The sequence below is a fragment of the Cryptomeria japonica genome, chromosome 4 (genome assembly GCF_030272615.1).
Source record: "Cryptomeria japonica chromosome 4, Sugi_1.0, whole genome shotgun sequence".
Lineage (NCBI taxonomy): Eukaryota > Viridiplantae > Streptophyta > Pinopsida > Cupressales > Cupressaceae > Cryptomeria > Cryptomeria japonica.
This window is the reverse complement of record NC_081408.1, coordinates 484,437,749-484,454,517: the sequence shown is the minus strand read 5'-3', so window position 1 is coordinate 484,454,517 and position 16,769 is coordinate 484,437,749.

Here is a 16,769-nt window from a genome sequence, read left to right as displayed (position 1 = left end):
CTAGGACAAGGAGGGGATTTGACAATGTCTTTGTAGTGGTGGATAGATTTAGAAAAATGACTCATTTCTTGCCATGTAAAACCTCTTGTGATGCCTCATATGTTGCAAAATTGTTCTTAAAAGAAATAGTTTGGATATGTGGGTTGCCTCTAAACATAGTTTCAGACCAGGATGTGAAGTTCATAGGTCAATTTTGGAGGACCCTTTGGAAGAAGCTAGGAACTAACCTAGCTTTCTCATCAGCCTACCATCCTCAAATAGATGGGAAAAATGAAGTTGTCAATAGGTCCTTGGGGAACCTATTAAGATGTTTGACTAGACAACATGGAGAAAAATAGGACAACATACTATCACAGGTAGAGTTCTCATACAATGACACCATAAATAGAAGCACAGGGAGGTCTTCTTTCCAAATTGTGTATGGCATCCACCCAAGGGGTGTATTGGAGTTGAGGGATTTGCACAAGGAAGATCCCATTAGTGCAGATGGTGACACTTTTGCATCAACCATCAAGGAGGTCCATGACCAAGTGAAGTCTCATCTCTAGTAATCTACAGTGAAGTAAAAGGCTTATGCTGATAAGAAAAAGAGGGATGTGCAGTTTAGTGTTGGGGACTTGGTATGGGTACATTTGAAGAAGGAGAGACTTCCAAAGGGTAAGCACACCAAGCTCATGCAGAGGAAGATTGGACCATGTCATATTTTGAAGAAATGTGGACAAAATTCCTATGAAATCCAACTTCCTCCTGATCTTGTATTGTCTCCCATTTTGAATGTGTGTGATCTCACACTTTTCAAAGGTGATAGCAATGAAATGGAGGAACCAATACAAGTTGCAGCAGACAATGATATTCCAAGGCATGAATCACCAAAGTTGGGTAAGATTATAGACACTAGAATCACAAAGAGGACAAGGAAAAAGGATTACATCGAGTATTTAGTGGCTTGGCAGGACAAACCAGACTCTGAGGTAGTTTGGATGACAGATAAACAAATTTCCAACCATGGTGTAGACCTCCAAACTTTGATCTCAAGTAGGCTTGAGACCTCTTCTCCTAGGGAGTATGGTGCAGGAGTGCCTTTTCAACAAGAAAATAATGGATATGAGGATGAAGACTAGGATCATAGTGTTTGTCTTAGTGTCTTGTGTTTATGCAAGTTTCATGTATTCAATAAAGACCCCACCATGTAAACCAATGTCACTGATTAGGCAGCTTGATAAGCCAATTGGGACAATATGGTCAATAGGGGTAGTAGGATGTTTGTTTTTGTGTTTGATAGGTTCTTAGGATGTCTTAGTGGTGTTTGGTTGATCCAAGTTGTGTGGATCCCAAACTTGTAGTGTTTGACAACTTTTATTAAAAAATGCAACTTTTGAAAATGCAACTTTTGAGAGCAAAAGTGCAACTTTTCAAAATGCGGTTGATGTAAGCCTTTCAACGGCTCTAACTTCATCCAAATTTGGTTAGTAACCATTATAGAGGGCTATAAGCCTTGTGGAAATGGTTCCCAAGGTTAGAGTTGTTGTGGTTTGAAGTGTGGAAGTAATTAAACACTAAATGAACTGAGTTTTCCCAGAAATTCTAAGTTTGTAGAGATTGTACGTCCTTGTACGGATTGAGTTGGAGAAAAAATTCATGGAGTAGTTGGAGAGATGAATAAAATTTAATTTGGCAATGGTCTAAGTTCCTGAACATTTGTGAATAGTGAGAATCCTTCATTTTACTGACTGCTACCCAGAAAATAAGGGTTTAGAAGTTAATTCCTTTGGTGGAGTGAAATATTAGTCATTTTAAATTAATTTTTTCATGGGTTATTGCAGGGAATGCTTGGTTGTGAGGTGCTTGAAGTCAGTCTGGGTAGGCATCTCCATGTGACTACCTTAAGAAAAATTAGGACAATCACCTTAAAAGATGATAGTGGTGTATTCCAAGCATGAAACCCTAAAATTAGAGGTTATTAACCATCCCCCACATTCTCATAAAGTTTTTTTTTCATTTGGGAAATCGGTAATGGGGGTTGCTTTGCAATTTAGGCCTAATTGCCCTAATTAGGTCTCTAGGCTTCTAAGGGATTCAGACCCTTAGGTTGTAGATATTTCCAATCCCTTTTGGGGATGAGTGTAACTCTGTAAAGGGTATCTAGAATGGTAAATAGTTTCCTAGGTTGTGTTTAGTATTTTGGAGTTAATGGCAAAATACCGATCTAGGAGGTCTACTAACCTAGGGGGTAGGTTTCCAAAGGAGATACAGGGCACTAATGCCTAAGTCCAAAATCAATGTTAGGAATAGTTCCTAGATGGCAATAATAGACCAAATCCAACATCCCCAAGAGAAGGAGTCACCGATGAGGCATGTTAGAGAAGTTGAAGCCATTTACTCATCTTGAGTAGGTGCTAGGCTTGAGTAGTGGAGAGTAGTTCAAAACCTTAAGATGTGGAGTCCTTCCTTGTAGGGTCATTTTTTTCATTTGAAAGGTTGGACCCTAAAATTTTGGACTTGTCCTTAGGTGTATGAAGGCCTCTGGATCAAAAAAATTCAATGTGGCACATGATTTTTTGACAGTTTTTAGCTTTGGTGATGAAGGTCTCTAGTACTATGATCTAATCGGTGTAGTTTAAGAAAGGCTTAAGAAAAATGGAAACTCTTCAGTGTTATGTCAACATGAAAGTAAACCATTGCTAAAAAAGCTTAGAAACATGGACTCCTGAGATGAGGTAAATAAAGAGATGGAGAAAATTGCCACTGACAATAACATTTCAAGTGAAGAATTATCATCACAAATTATGGCATTGCACACATAGAGGACAACAAAGGAGGGCATCCAAAATAGGAGGTCCTACAATTTCTACCAAAAATCTGCTAATCCATCTACCAAATCTTTTCCTAAAACAATTCTACAATAATGTAAAGACAATTATTGGACTCAGACCAAAATAAATGATTTTTGGACTATGAGGAAGAATCTCGGTGAACCAAAGACCAGTACATAATTTAAGTCCAGTGACGAGGATGTAGAGTTTAGCAAATTGTGGAATATGGAGAATCCCACAACATATGACAGGAGTGATGATGAAAATGGGTATGAGGTTGATCCCACTCTAACAACTACTACAATCCCTAAAATATTAGGTGGATTCAATGAGTCCATGAAAGAAAATAATAGCAAAGGGGCAAACATTGTGGAAAAAAAAGGTTTTGAAGGTGGTGGTATAGGTCCTAGAAGAGAAGGAATTTGGTATCCACTTGAGATACAACTTCCATCAAATTCAAAATCAAAAGATCCTATTAAGCTAGTCATTGGACTTGATTCGTCAGATTCATCATGAAAAATTATTATTCATTACCCTCAGGGTCCACCTACATTTGTTACAGGTTCAAATCCCCAACCACCACCACATCATGGTATTCCCATTGGTGGTGAATCAAGTGCCACTGCCACTGGTGCGGAATTTGGGGATAGTATTCCTATTAGTGTTCAGTCAAGTGCCACTATGATTGGTGAGGTTGGCATGGGTACTACTACTGATACTAGTTGTTTTGGTGTTGGAAAAGTGCAACAATAAAATATCTCTTGCAAGAGGCCACTAGTGGTAGATACTCATACTATTTAGAATCCTATATCAAGTGCCACTGCCACTATAAATATTTCATTTGCAGCTTCAGAACAGACCCCTCAAAACACTATAAAAACTACACATGCAAGTGACAGTAGAACAGGATCAGGAATGGTTGTTGGTACTCCTTATAATGCATTAATTAAAACCACAGGCATAGGTGGAACTAGAGCCTCTACTATTTGACCTTTCAAAAATTCAATTGCTTCAATAATCCCAAATTTAAAATTTCATGAATACTGTTAAAATTTTGAACACACAACAAATGCAAATAAAGAAAAAAGAGAGCATTGCATAGGGTTTCCCTGATTGAAGTTTTAAATGAACAACCTGCAAGGAATAGGGTATTTCCAACATATGACCCACAAAAAGATATGATGGAGTTCATGGTTTTTATGCCCCCAAATAAAGATAAAAATCCACCACACAGTCAGATAGATACCTCTGAATTTCAAGTTAGCACCCTACAAATGGATTTTTCCAAAGTACAAAATATGGACAAAATTAGTGTGTCAAAAATGGCACAGGAGCACCTACCTATGAAGGCATGAGTGAGGAAAAAGATTATTTTATATTAGTTAGAATAAATGTAATAAAACCCTATGGGTCCTTTTTCATAATTCAATTTCCTAGGAGAGTGACAAGTTTGTCCATGTTTGGGTCAAATTGTCATCTAGGGTTTGGTAGAGCAAATTGAGTCAATAAGGGTCACAATGGCCTAAATTGAGGGATCAAGTGACCATAAGTCTATTTGAGTCATTTTTGACGTTTTAGAATCAAATGTAATCATTTTAAGGGAGTATGACATTCTACAGTCTAAGTTGGTCAAATTATGCAAAAGTTGTCATATTGTCAAATTGTTGTCTTGACAATTTTGCACTTTTTGTAAGTTGTGATTCTCCAATGGTCAGTTTGGTTTTGAAAAATAGTTAGAGGAGGTTGCAGTCATTAGGGAAACACCTTTAAAGGCCCCAAACACCAAATAATGTATGTTGGTTGTGCTAGTTGATTTGGAAAGAAATTGAAGCATCAAGAATTGTTGGAAACTCAAAAAAACTATCTAATTTCTGTTGATTCCATACTGAAGGTGGATTGGTAAGAATGCTCATGGCATAGATCCTATAACTAGTTTTTTTTACCTTTGTTTTTATTTAAGTGTGAAGTCTTGAAGTGATTGTTTCCCCATTCGACAAGTAAATCTCTACTGGGTAGCCTAAACCCTTAAACCCCTAGGGTTTGACTACAGTAATGGGTTTTGGCCTATCAATCCTTAACTGAACACTCTACTATTATAGGAGATGATAGGACACTATATCATATGTCAGTACCAAAAGATATTAAGAGGATACAATAAGGCGAAGAGGATGGAGAACTAACCCTAGGTCTGGCATCTCTATGTGACAGACCAGTTTGATGAGTGTAGTGCGTGAGAATTGCATAGTAGAGCACTAGAAAAGGGTTTGAATGAGGTAGAAGAGTACTTTGGAGGTTTACAAAATATTTCATGGTCAAAGATGTTCACCTATTGGGAGAACCTAACCATTTTGTGAAAGACGTTCGATCAAATAGGTCTAATAGCTCTATTAGGTATGTTACCTCCTCATCATATTGGTATCAGAGAAGGATTTTGAAGATCGCTTGGGTGGTGTGGTCTTAGTGTATGTCAGAGGAAGAGATGGAAATAGGGGCTGAAAATATGCCTCCTAAGAGTATGTCACAAGATGCAGTGAAGAAGTTGATTGAAGAGGTTCTTGAGTCCAAGCCTGAAGAATTAAAAAAGACTAAGGATAAGGAAGACGAAAGTGACATTGATGAATAAGGGGATAAAGAAGATGGGGAATCCTCTAAGCGGGTAGAGGAGATACCTACAGATCAAAGGGAATTTGTAGATTCCTTGAGGTCAGTCAATAGGGACACCATTGATGGGTTGCCTATATATAGTGGAAGTATGGAAGTAGAAGAGGTTATAGACTAGATTGAGGCATTGACCAATCATTTTGAGTACAAAGAAATCCCTGAAGATAAGAGAGTTAAGTTGGCAAAGGCAAGGTTGAAGGGTTCTTCTCTTACATGGTGGAACTATGTACAAGGAGAGAGAGTTAAGGAGGGAAACATAATGATAACCTCCTAGGAAAGGATGAAAGCTAATGTTAAGGCACAATTCATGCCCATTGACTATGAAGTGGAGATGTAAAGAAAATTGTAGAACCTCAGACAAAGAGACCTTGATGTGAATGCATATAGAGAGGAGTTTCATAAACTCAGTCTCATATCAAAGAGACAAGAAGAAGAGTCAGAGACAATGGCCAGGTACTTGAATGACCTAAGGATGAACATCCAAGATGAGGTCAACATCTTGGCATTGGAGATAGTGAACAAGTGTTTTCAATTGGTCCTAAGGGTAGAAGAGAAAATAAAATGGAGAAGTGAGAAGAGTAGTAGAGGTAAAGGAGGGAGAAGTTTCAGAGGAAGAGGCAGTTTTGGAGGAAGAATTCCTAACCAAAGGTCTAGTGGCGAGTCTAGCCAAGGAGAGAAAATTGGAGACTCAAGTAGTAGAGGAGGCTATCATGGGAGAAGACCTAATGGAAGAGGTGGGACAAATGGATGAGGGAGAGGATCCAAGTTCTCTAGTATGAGATGCTATAACTGTAATCAGATGGGGCACCAGGCCTACAAGTATCCAGAGAAGGCCTCAACTTCTCATGGTGGTGAGAGGAGAACCACTTTGACTCAAGAAGATGCAAGGAGTGTGGCATCTACTAAAGTGAATTTGACATCAGAGATGGGAGAAAACATGATGATCAAAAGGACACTGCTAAAGGAACCTATGAAGACTTGGCCACTCCAAAGAAAGGATTTGTTTAGAATGAACTGCAATATTCAAGGTAAGGTTTGTTAAGTTGTCATAGATGCAGGATCTACTAATAACATTGTATCTTTGGAAATAGTAAACAAGTTGATGCTAGAGAGAATACCCCATAGTTGTCCATATAGAGTCAGTTGGTTGAAAAAAGGGCAACACATACTCATCAATGAACAAGAATGGGTAGAGTTCAGTACTGGGGGGTATAAGGATAAAATTTTGTGTGAGGTCTTTCTAATGGATGCTTGACCTATTTTTCTCAGCAGACCATGGCAGCTTGACAAAAAGGCTCATCATGATGGAGAAAAGAAAGCTTACTCTATCCAAAAGGATGGTGTGATCTTTAGGGTACAGTCAGTGGAAGAAGGGGATCCACAACATGTAGGATCTAGTGTGATGATGGTAGGGGAAAAATAATTCCTTGATACACTAAAGGAGGAAGGTGGAGTAGGTTTTGCTTTTATTATGAATCCCAAGGAAGAAATGAAGAAGGGTGTGAATGAGATAGGACCTAAGGAGGTCAGGTAACTTCTATACCGGTACAAAGGAGTGTTAGCGAAAGATATACCTGATTCCCTGCCACCTATCAAAGATATTAGTCATCAGATTGACCTCATATTGGGTGCAGTACTTCCCAACAAGGCAGCATATAAAATGACCCCGCAACATAATGAAGAGGTAGCTAGGCAAATTCAAGAGCTCCTAGATAAAGGGTTGGTAAGAAAGAACCTTAGCCCATGTACAATACCTACTATTTTATCCCCAAAGAAGGATGGGAAATGGGAACTTTGTATTGATTATAGGGATATCAATAGGATAACCATCAGATATGGGTTTCCTATTCGAAGGATAGAGGACTAATGGATTATTTAGGGGGAGCTACCTATTTATCTAAAATTGACCTCAAGAGTGGATACCATCAGATGAGGATAAGATAGGGGGATGAATGGAAAACTACATTTAAAACCAATGAAGGGTTATATGAATGGCTTGTGATGCCTTTTGGTGTTTCAAATTCCCCTAGCACCTTTATGAGACTAATTAATGAAGTGTTGTAGTAGTTTATAGATAAATTTGTGGTAGTATACCTTGATGACATATTGGTATTTGGTAAGAGCAAGGAGGAGCACTTGAAACACTTGGAGATAGTCTTGAAGCAGCTGTAGGAGCAGAACTTGATGATAAATCTAGAAAAGTGTGACTTCATGAAGTAGGACTTGGTGTACTTAGGCTTTGTTATCTCTAAGGGTGATTTGAAGATGGATTCTTCCAAGGTAGAGGCTATTTTGAACTGGCCTACACCTAAGATAGCCAAAGAGGTAAGAAGTTTTCATGGTTTGGCAACATTTTATAGGAAATTCATTAGAAATTATAGTGATATTTGTGCACCTATGTTAGAAACCATCAAGGGTGGTGGTAAAGTGAAGTTTGTGTGGACCAAAGAAGCAGATAAGGGTTTTGAGTGTTTAAAACAAAAAGTTGCCAAGTATCCAATCCTAGTATTGCCGAATTTCAGTAAGGTCTTCACCATTGAATGTGATGCAAGTGGATTGGCTATAGGAGTAGTATTGAGCCAAGAGGGGAGACCGGTGGCCTTTTTAAGTGAAAAACTAATTGAAGCAAAGAGAAAGTATTCCTGATATGATCTAGAGTTGTATGCTATGGTACAAGCTCTGAAAAAGTGAAGGCATTACTTGCTTCCTAAGGAATTTATTATGTATAATGACAATCATGCTCTTAGTTTTTTGAATGGACAATAGAAACTTAGTCATAGACATATGAAATGGTTTGAAAGTATTCAAGCATACACCTTCATCATCAAGAACAAGAGAGGGGTAGCCAATAAGGTTGTAGATTCTCTAAGTAGGAGGGTGATGACAGTGCAAGAAGTGGAGTTGTAGAGTATGGGTGTTGAAGCACTCAAAGGATTGTATGAAGAGGACCAAGATTTTAAGGAAATATATAAGGTATGATGTGAGTTTGTAAATGCTTTTCATGGAGAGTTGTCTGACTATACCTTGCAGGATGGTCTTTTGTTCAAAAGGTGTCAGTTATGTATCCCTAGATGTTCGATGAGGGATAATGCAGTAAAGGAGAAACATAATGGTGGTTTAGGAGGTCACTTTGGGCTAAATAAGACTTTGGACCTAGTTAGGAGATTTTACTGTTGGCCTAAGATGCAATCTGATATCAAAAAGTTTGTGGAGAGTTATACTATATATCAGTGAGCAAAGGGGGTCTCAAACAATGCAAGATTGTACCAACCTTTGCCTATACCAAGTAGACCATGGGAAAGTTTGAGTATGGACTTTGTGATGGGAATACCAAAGACAAAGACAAGTCATGAAAGTGTATTTGTTGTGGTAGACAGGTTCAGTAAGATGACTCACTTTATTCCTTGTAAAACCACAAATGATGCTAGCTATATTGCAGGATTATTTTTTAGATAAATTGTTAGAATCCATGGGTCGCCTTTGAGTGTTGTATTTGATTGGGACAACAAGTTTGTAGGGAATTTTTGGAGAACCTTGTGGAAAAGGTTGGATACAAATTTGTCTTTTAGCTCAGCCTATCACCCTCAAACCAATGGCCAAACTAAAGTTTTGAATAGGTCATTGGGAAATATTCCTAGGAGTTTGACAAAGGAGCATGGACGTAGTTGGGATGTGGTGATACCTTAGGTAGAGTATGCCTATAATGATTCAATAATCAGGAGTACATTTTTGAGTCCTTCTGAGATTGTGTATGGTAGTCATCCAAGAGGAGTCTTTGAATTGAGAGATGTCCAGGTGTTAGACAAAAGGAGTGGACGTGCTGATGAATTTGCAAAGGATATGAAAGAGGTGCATCAACAAGTCAGAGATACCCTACAATAGAACAATCAAAATGTTAAAGAAAGAGGGAATCAGAGAAGGAGAGATGTGCAGTATCAAGTGGGTGACATGGTCATGGTTCATCTCAACAAGGACAAGTTTCCTAAGGGAAGCCATAGCAAGTTGATGATGAGAAGGATTGGACCTTGTAAAATTTTGGCTAAATATGGTCCTAATGCTCACAAAATTGAACTCCCTGATGATATTTCTATTTCACCTATATTTAATTTTTTTGATCTAATGTTGTATATGAGTCCCACTGTAGGAGAATGTGTAGGTGAATCTGTTTAGGAAAGTGAGCAATGGATAAACCACTTACCACCTAAGGAACCGCCTAAAATGGAGTGAATTTTGGATAACATCGAAGCCAAGAAAACAAGGTACAAGGCCTAGTTTGAACACTTAGTTAAATGGAATGGATTTAATGACTCAAAAGCTACCTGGATGCTGGAGGAAGATATCAAAAAATAGGGTGGTGATTTGCAATAGTTAGTCTTTGAGAGGACTTGAGACAAATTTCACCCAGGGAGTATGGTGTAGGAGCACCTACCTATGAAGGCATGAGCTAGGAACAAGATGATTTTATATTAGTTATAAGTAATGTAATAAGACCCTATGGGTCCTTTTTTTAATTCAATGTCCTAGGAGAGTGACAAGTTTGTCTAGGTTTGGGTCAAATTGTCATCTAGGGTCTAGTAGAGAAAATTGAGCCAATAAGGGTCACAATGGTCTAAATTGAGGGATCAAGTGACCATAAGTCTATTTGAGTCATTTTTTATGTTTTATAATCAAATTTAATAATTTTGGGGGACTATGAAAGTCTAGAGTCTAAGTTGGTCGAATTATGCAAAAGTTGTCATTATTGTCAAATTGTTGTCTTGACAATTTTGCACTTTTTGTAAGTTGTAATTCTCCAATGGTTAGTTCAGTTTTGAAAAATAGTTAGAGGATATTGTGGCTATTTGGGAAACACCTTTAAGGGCTCCAAACATTGAAGAATGTATGTTGGTTGTGTTGGTTGATTTGGAAAGAAATTGAAGCATCAAGAACTATTGGAAACTTGAAAAAACCATCTAATTTTTGTTGATTGCATACTGAAGGTGGATTGGTAAGAATGCTCATGACATAGATCCTGTAACTAGTTTGTTTTAACTTTGTTTGAAGTCTTGAAGTGATCATTTCCCCATTATACAAGCAAATCTCTATCGAGTAGCCTAAACCCTTAAACCCCTAGGGTTTGACTGCAATAATGGGTTTTGGCCTATCAATACTTAATTGAACACTCTGTCGTTACAGGAGATGATAGCTCACTGTATCATATGTCAGTACCAAAATCCATTAAGAGGATACAATAGGGCAAAGAGGATGGAGAACTAACCCTAGGTTTGGCATCTCTATGTGACAGATCGGTTTGATGAGTGTAGTGCGTGAGAATTGAGTGGTAGAGAACTGGAAAAGGGTTTGAATAAGGTAGAAGAGTACTTTGGAGGTTTAAAAAACATTTCATGGTCAAAGATGATCACCTATCAAGACAACCTAACCATTTTGTGAAAGGTGTTCAGTCAAATAGGTCTAATAGCCCTATTAGGTTTGTTATCTCCTCATCAAAAAAGGACTAATGAAGTGGTCTGCACTTCACTACTAAAGGTGGAGACATAAAAAAAGAAACTAGATAAACAAATAGAAAAGTTGCAGGCAGACCTGACAAACAAAAAATCAAAGAGGAAAGCAACAAAGGAAAGTGAAATTGAAGGACCCGAGTGAAAAACTGGCTAAAAGCAGTAAAAAATTTGATGATGAAAGAGCCAGTTTTCAAAAATTATACAAAATTTATGAGTCTGTTGCTGCCGAAATAAGAAAATATAGGAGCTATCATATCATGGGAAGGAAAAAGAAAAACATTTGGAAGATGAAGTAGACAAAGAAAGAAAAAAATGTGCACAAATGAATGAAGACCTGCACAATGCCAATGATAAAATTAAAACTTCGGAGGATAGATTGAAAGATAATATGAAAAATACAATGAAGTATATACAAGAAAACATAATAATGTAGAGGAATGACAAGTTGTGTGAATGGTTTGAATTGAATGAAAGCTTAAGATTAATTTATATGAAAATCAAAGGGCACATTGAGAAGAGCATACATGTTTATTCAAAAGAGGATATGGTAAAATAGATTTTGGAAGTAGTCTACAATATCAGTGACAACTATTTGGCATCCAAGAGAATCAACAGTTGCATTGATGTCACAGTTAAGACATCATTTATCCTTCAAAAATGCCAAAAACTAAGGGAAACATCAAAAGTTATGGATAAATGTGGCAAAAAGATATTGAAGCTGCAAGAAAAGAAACTACTTTGATTGAACTTGGTTTTCCTAAGACTGTTGACCCATCAAATAAATTCATTGAAAAAGAAGCTTACAAAAAAAACATGAAGATACAAATGAAGTTTGATATAGACTTGCTTCCTAAGACCACAACTCCCCAAAGCTTTCTGGAATTCATCAAACCATTTACAACTTTGAATGTGGTATTGGGTGAAACACTGATGTCAAGTCACTCTTCTAAATTTGGATTGTTGATGAAGTTGCAGTTTAATTTCCATAGTTTAAAGAATATTGACCTTCCATTAGATGAAGAGTGGAGTATCCTACAAAAACTGGCAGAAAAATCTCAAGAATCATAGTATGTATTATACAATTTTCTTCTTTTACTTTTAATTTCGAGGTTTTAGGTTTTATTTGTTTGTAATTTGGCATCTCTTGAAATAAATCTATTTTATGAACAGGAAAAAACCAACTAATCTAGCCTATGAATTTATGATGCACAGTTTAAACCTTCAACCTATAAATTTGTATTCTCAAATTCTCCCAAGTTTTAACATTTCTACATTTCTCTATTTCTGATTACTAGGTTTTGGGCACTGATATTATCTATATTTAATTTGGCATGGATTGAATTAATATTTAATTTTGAAGTCTGTTTTTTGAACAGGAGGCATCAGACATTTAGCAGTTGTCAAATTGCTAAATTTCTAATCCGGCCTATGATGGCCATGTAAACTTGTGTTGATTTTGTGATATTGATGGCAGTCAGGATGATATATTCAATGTTTAGTGCCTTAGTAATTGATTTTGATTTTGAGTCTTCACATGTTGCAAATTGACCTGAAGCTATTGTTGCTCCCTTGTTTCTATAAAAGGGAATTCAAGATCATTTGCAAAGGGTTCTGAAACTTTGTATTGACTTTTACATGGAGAATCACACAGAGTGGTGTATTGAATGAATTGTATCATATGGCTATATTTTGAAATAATTAATGAAAATATAAGTTCTCAACATGTCTAAATAAAAATATTTGTATCAATAAACATATTATGGTCTTTTATTATGCTACTTTAAATCTGGAAATAGAAAGTTGAAAAAATACAATTACAAATCAATATTAAATTCTAATTGCAAAAAGTTGACAGACTCATAATATATCATGAAGTTATCAACCATAATAATATGCTTTTGCAATATGAATGATGAGATATAGTAATAAGATTAATAAATACCAATCTCTTACAATTTCCATTCATCCTCATCAAATTCAGAGCTTTCTTGATTCTTGTCCATGTTTTCTTCACTCTCAGTCTCCATACCTTCATTGAACTACATCTCAATGCTACCAGTAGGTCCAGTACATGAGTCCGTAGTCCCACTGGCACTTTGGTGACTGGCACTTTGGTTTGAAGTGTTGCCCACACCTCTTCTTTCACATTTGGACCTCCAAATTTTCAGTGCCCTATCGTAAGGAAACGTGTGGACATCATACCTAGATGTATAGAGCCTCAAGAAATTTTTCAAATTTTAATCTAGTTTAATGTTTCTTAGATTTGATTTTAGCAACCTTAAAGCACTAAAAAATCTCTCATCTTCCACCAAACCCAATATCAAGGTAAGACATAAATCAACAAGCTTCAAATATTCTGGTATTGAATCACGCAACGCTGCATTCTCAACTATATATTTCCAAAGCCTTGTTACTGATCCCTCTTCATGGGGGTTCTCCATTCTGCCATATTGTTGCCTCATAGTATATGTAAAATGAGATGATTTATCTCTAAGATGAGTTTCATCTAATATTCCATTTATAATTACTCCTTCAATTCTCTGGATATGCAAAATTGCCTTATCAAAGTCAGTAGCTTACTTCAAAAATCAGTTGCACAGTTGAGGCTCCAATATTGAGGAAACACAATAGACATGGCTTTGAGTAGGTTGTTTGGAGGGAATCTTCTTGTAATCTGTGAGGAAAGATCATAGGAAATTTTCTTCATAGGAGTAGTTACAGACTCAACAATCTTGTCAAAATCTTCCCTTGTAACTCTTGCTAGTTGCTTCCTGGGGCAATTTCCTAGTTCCTCAAGGTTGACCATGGCATAGAAGTACATTAGTATCTCAACTCCCCATACATTGTCATGTACCTCCCCGTTTGTACTGATTTATAAAAATTTATCAGGATTGTTCAAATCTATGAGTGTCCGCCACTTAACAAATTTTTCATTAGATAGTGTTGGTTGATTTCAATAGAGATTGTCGAGGGTCATGCATGTCATCTTACACATCATAGAATATTCTGCAATATATAGAGCTCTTTTTTGGGCATCCTTCATATTATTCCTCATTTCCTCTAGCATAGGTAGAAGAGCTGCTAAAGTTAACAGTGTCTCTAGATTACTTAACCTCTGAAGAAGGTCAGGAAATTCTGGTTGCTTTGATTCGTCGCAAGTTGTGTGAAATACTCCAATCAAGGATGAATATTCTAAAAGAACTTGATGTGCTGGACCATCCAAAGAGATCCATCTAGTATCATTATCCTCGAGAACCTTGTTCTCATTAGTTATTCCATCAACAAAGTGTTGAAATTTCATAAATCTCTTGGGACTTCAACAGAAGTGTGAGTAGAGCTCTGTAATTAAAATTTCAATTTTTTTTACTAAAGCCTACTTGCTCACAATTCCAAAAGCTAGATTCATTTTGTGAGCCATGTAGTGAATAGAAGTAATGTACGGTGCAAAATAAGTTTCAATATTTGTACAAAGATCATTCTTGTGACCTTGCATTACTGAAGCTCCATCTTCTCCAACACACACCAATTTTTTGGCAATCGTCATGTCATCCATACCTCCATATTCAATTAAACATCTCTTTACTAGTTGAAATAAATTTTCACTATCCTTCATTTTAGCAACATGTAGTATATGAGGTTGGCGGGCATGATTCTGTACGGTATAAACATGCATGCATACCCATGAAGTATTATCTACTATCGTAACTTCATCTAAAGAAAATGCAATAAAGTTTGATTCTCTTATTTTTTCCTTTACATCTTCTTTTTCAACCTCAGAAAGACAACTTTCCCATTCCCATCCATTGTTTACTAACTAGTGACTATTAGGATAGAATGGAACTTTCAAAAAGTATAATAAACCACTAATTGATGGGAAATTTGTCACAACACGCCCTCTGCTCAAAATATAAAAAGTAACACTTAACTGAATAGCTTTTCCCAGTTGTTCTATTTGCATTGCTTTTCTAAAACTAGCTTCAATAGAACCTTTAACTTCAACCGGCTTCGTTTGTATTTTCTCATGAAAATAACTCTTCAACATTCCTCATGTATCTATCTTATCACTAATTTTTCAACTTCGTCTATCATTTGTTTTTCATAAACTTTACCCATATGATTTTCTATGGTGTCAAATTTTAGTTACAACCTAATTTCCTTGTTATGTTTCCAAGTGCAAATCTTACACCTGCATTCTATTGGAGGCTCGCCTTCAATTGGATTCTCCACTAGTTCAATGAATGGATACTTTGATGCCCAGTTAATTTAAAAATTCCTCACTGACATATCCCACTCCCGATCTTTTTTTTATTTTGGTTGATCCTTTTTTGATCTGGCTTTTCTTTTCCCCTTCCATGCATTATCATATATGGCCTTATAACCCAAGTCAATTATATCATTTTGGCTAACTTGGGTATCTACCAGATAATCTTCTTCAAGATCATCCTGATCTGAGATATCACGTTCGTTGTCATCTTCAACATGTGGTGTAGGTTGTGAATTTTATACTTGTACTTGTGATGATGTACCTTCCTTATTTTAACCACAATCTTTTCCAAAGCCAAAGTATGAAGACAACATTCTGCGTTTTGTTGGCCTCTCATGGCCTTCCCCAAATTCATGTTTCCTACCCTTCTTCTTGTTCGAAATCTCATATGAAATAAAAGCTACAAAAAAAATATCAATTTGTTGAAGAAGCAATAATAGACTATAAAGTATAATATATGTTTCATTGGCCCTACGACCTACAATCTAGATTTTTGAGGTCTGAATCTCTCGGCTGACCACTTGGCACTGACAGGTCCCCACTGAATATGAATGAACTCAACAGTGAAAATAGATATAGATAAATTTAGAATAATTTTATAACACTTCAAAAATATGATCGCTCACCTTTAGGTCACTAGCAGTCGCCAATGTAGTCAACAACAATGATTTTCCTTGGTCTAAAACTTCGCTATTGATCCTAATTCAGAGCCTAGAACCCACTAGATTGTGTAGAGATAGATCTGATCTTTGAATGTATTTATACCAATCCTTATATGGCAAATTCCAAGGGAATTTTATATGGTATACAAATATTTGGCGAATCCTGCTTAACTATAACAAGACTTATGTAATTTTTGAGGTAGTTATGGGTTGTCCAAATAATTAGCAAATACAATATAGTTGGCAAAAATTGGGGTGAATGGAGACACACATCGATAAAATATTGGGTGAATTGGGTCCTCCTGGCTAACAAATCTTCATATACCTATAGGCGAATTATGGTCGTCTATTAAGGAAACCTCGAAGAGTGTAGGCGAAAAAATTAATTTTACCATATGTCCATCGTATATTGTATTGGCGAAATCCTCTCATAGAAACATTTAATTACATAAAACGTATGGCAATCGGGCCACAAATTTGATGGACATTGATAATGTTCTGGTGACATGGCCACCCCCAGTCGGTACAAAATATTCGCCATTTCCCAAGTTGTCGATGTGAAAAATTCACCATTCACAAATATTCGCCACTAAAGTAATCTCTGATAATGGGCAGGAAATCATGATCTCAATAGATTCAAATCTATTTCAATACTGTAGTAATCTAAAACTGGCTCAAGAGGTCATTGTTCCTCATAATAGGGAGGCATCATCTTCAAACACAATCCAAAGAAAAATCATTTGCCTCAATTTTGTCAAGCATGGAAAAAAAATGTAGCTAAGAGATCGAGGGAACGAAGAATATTCACTATCACAATTACCAATTTCTCCTAAATCCTATGGGAAACCATCAAACTCTAAACAACAAG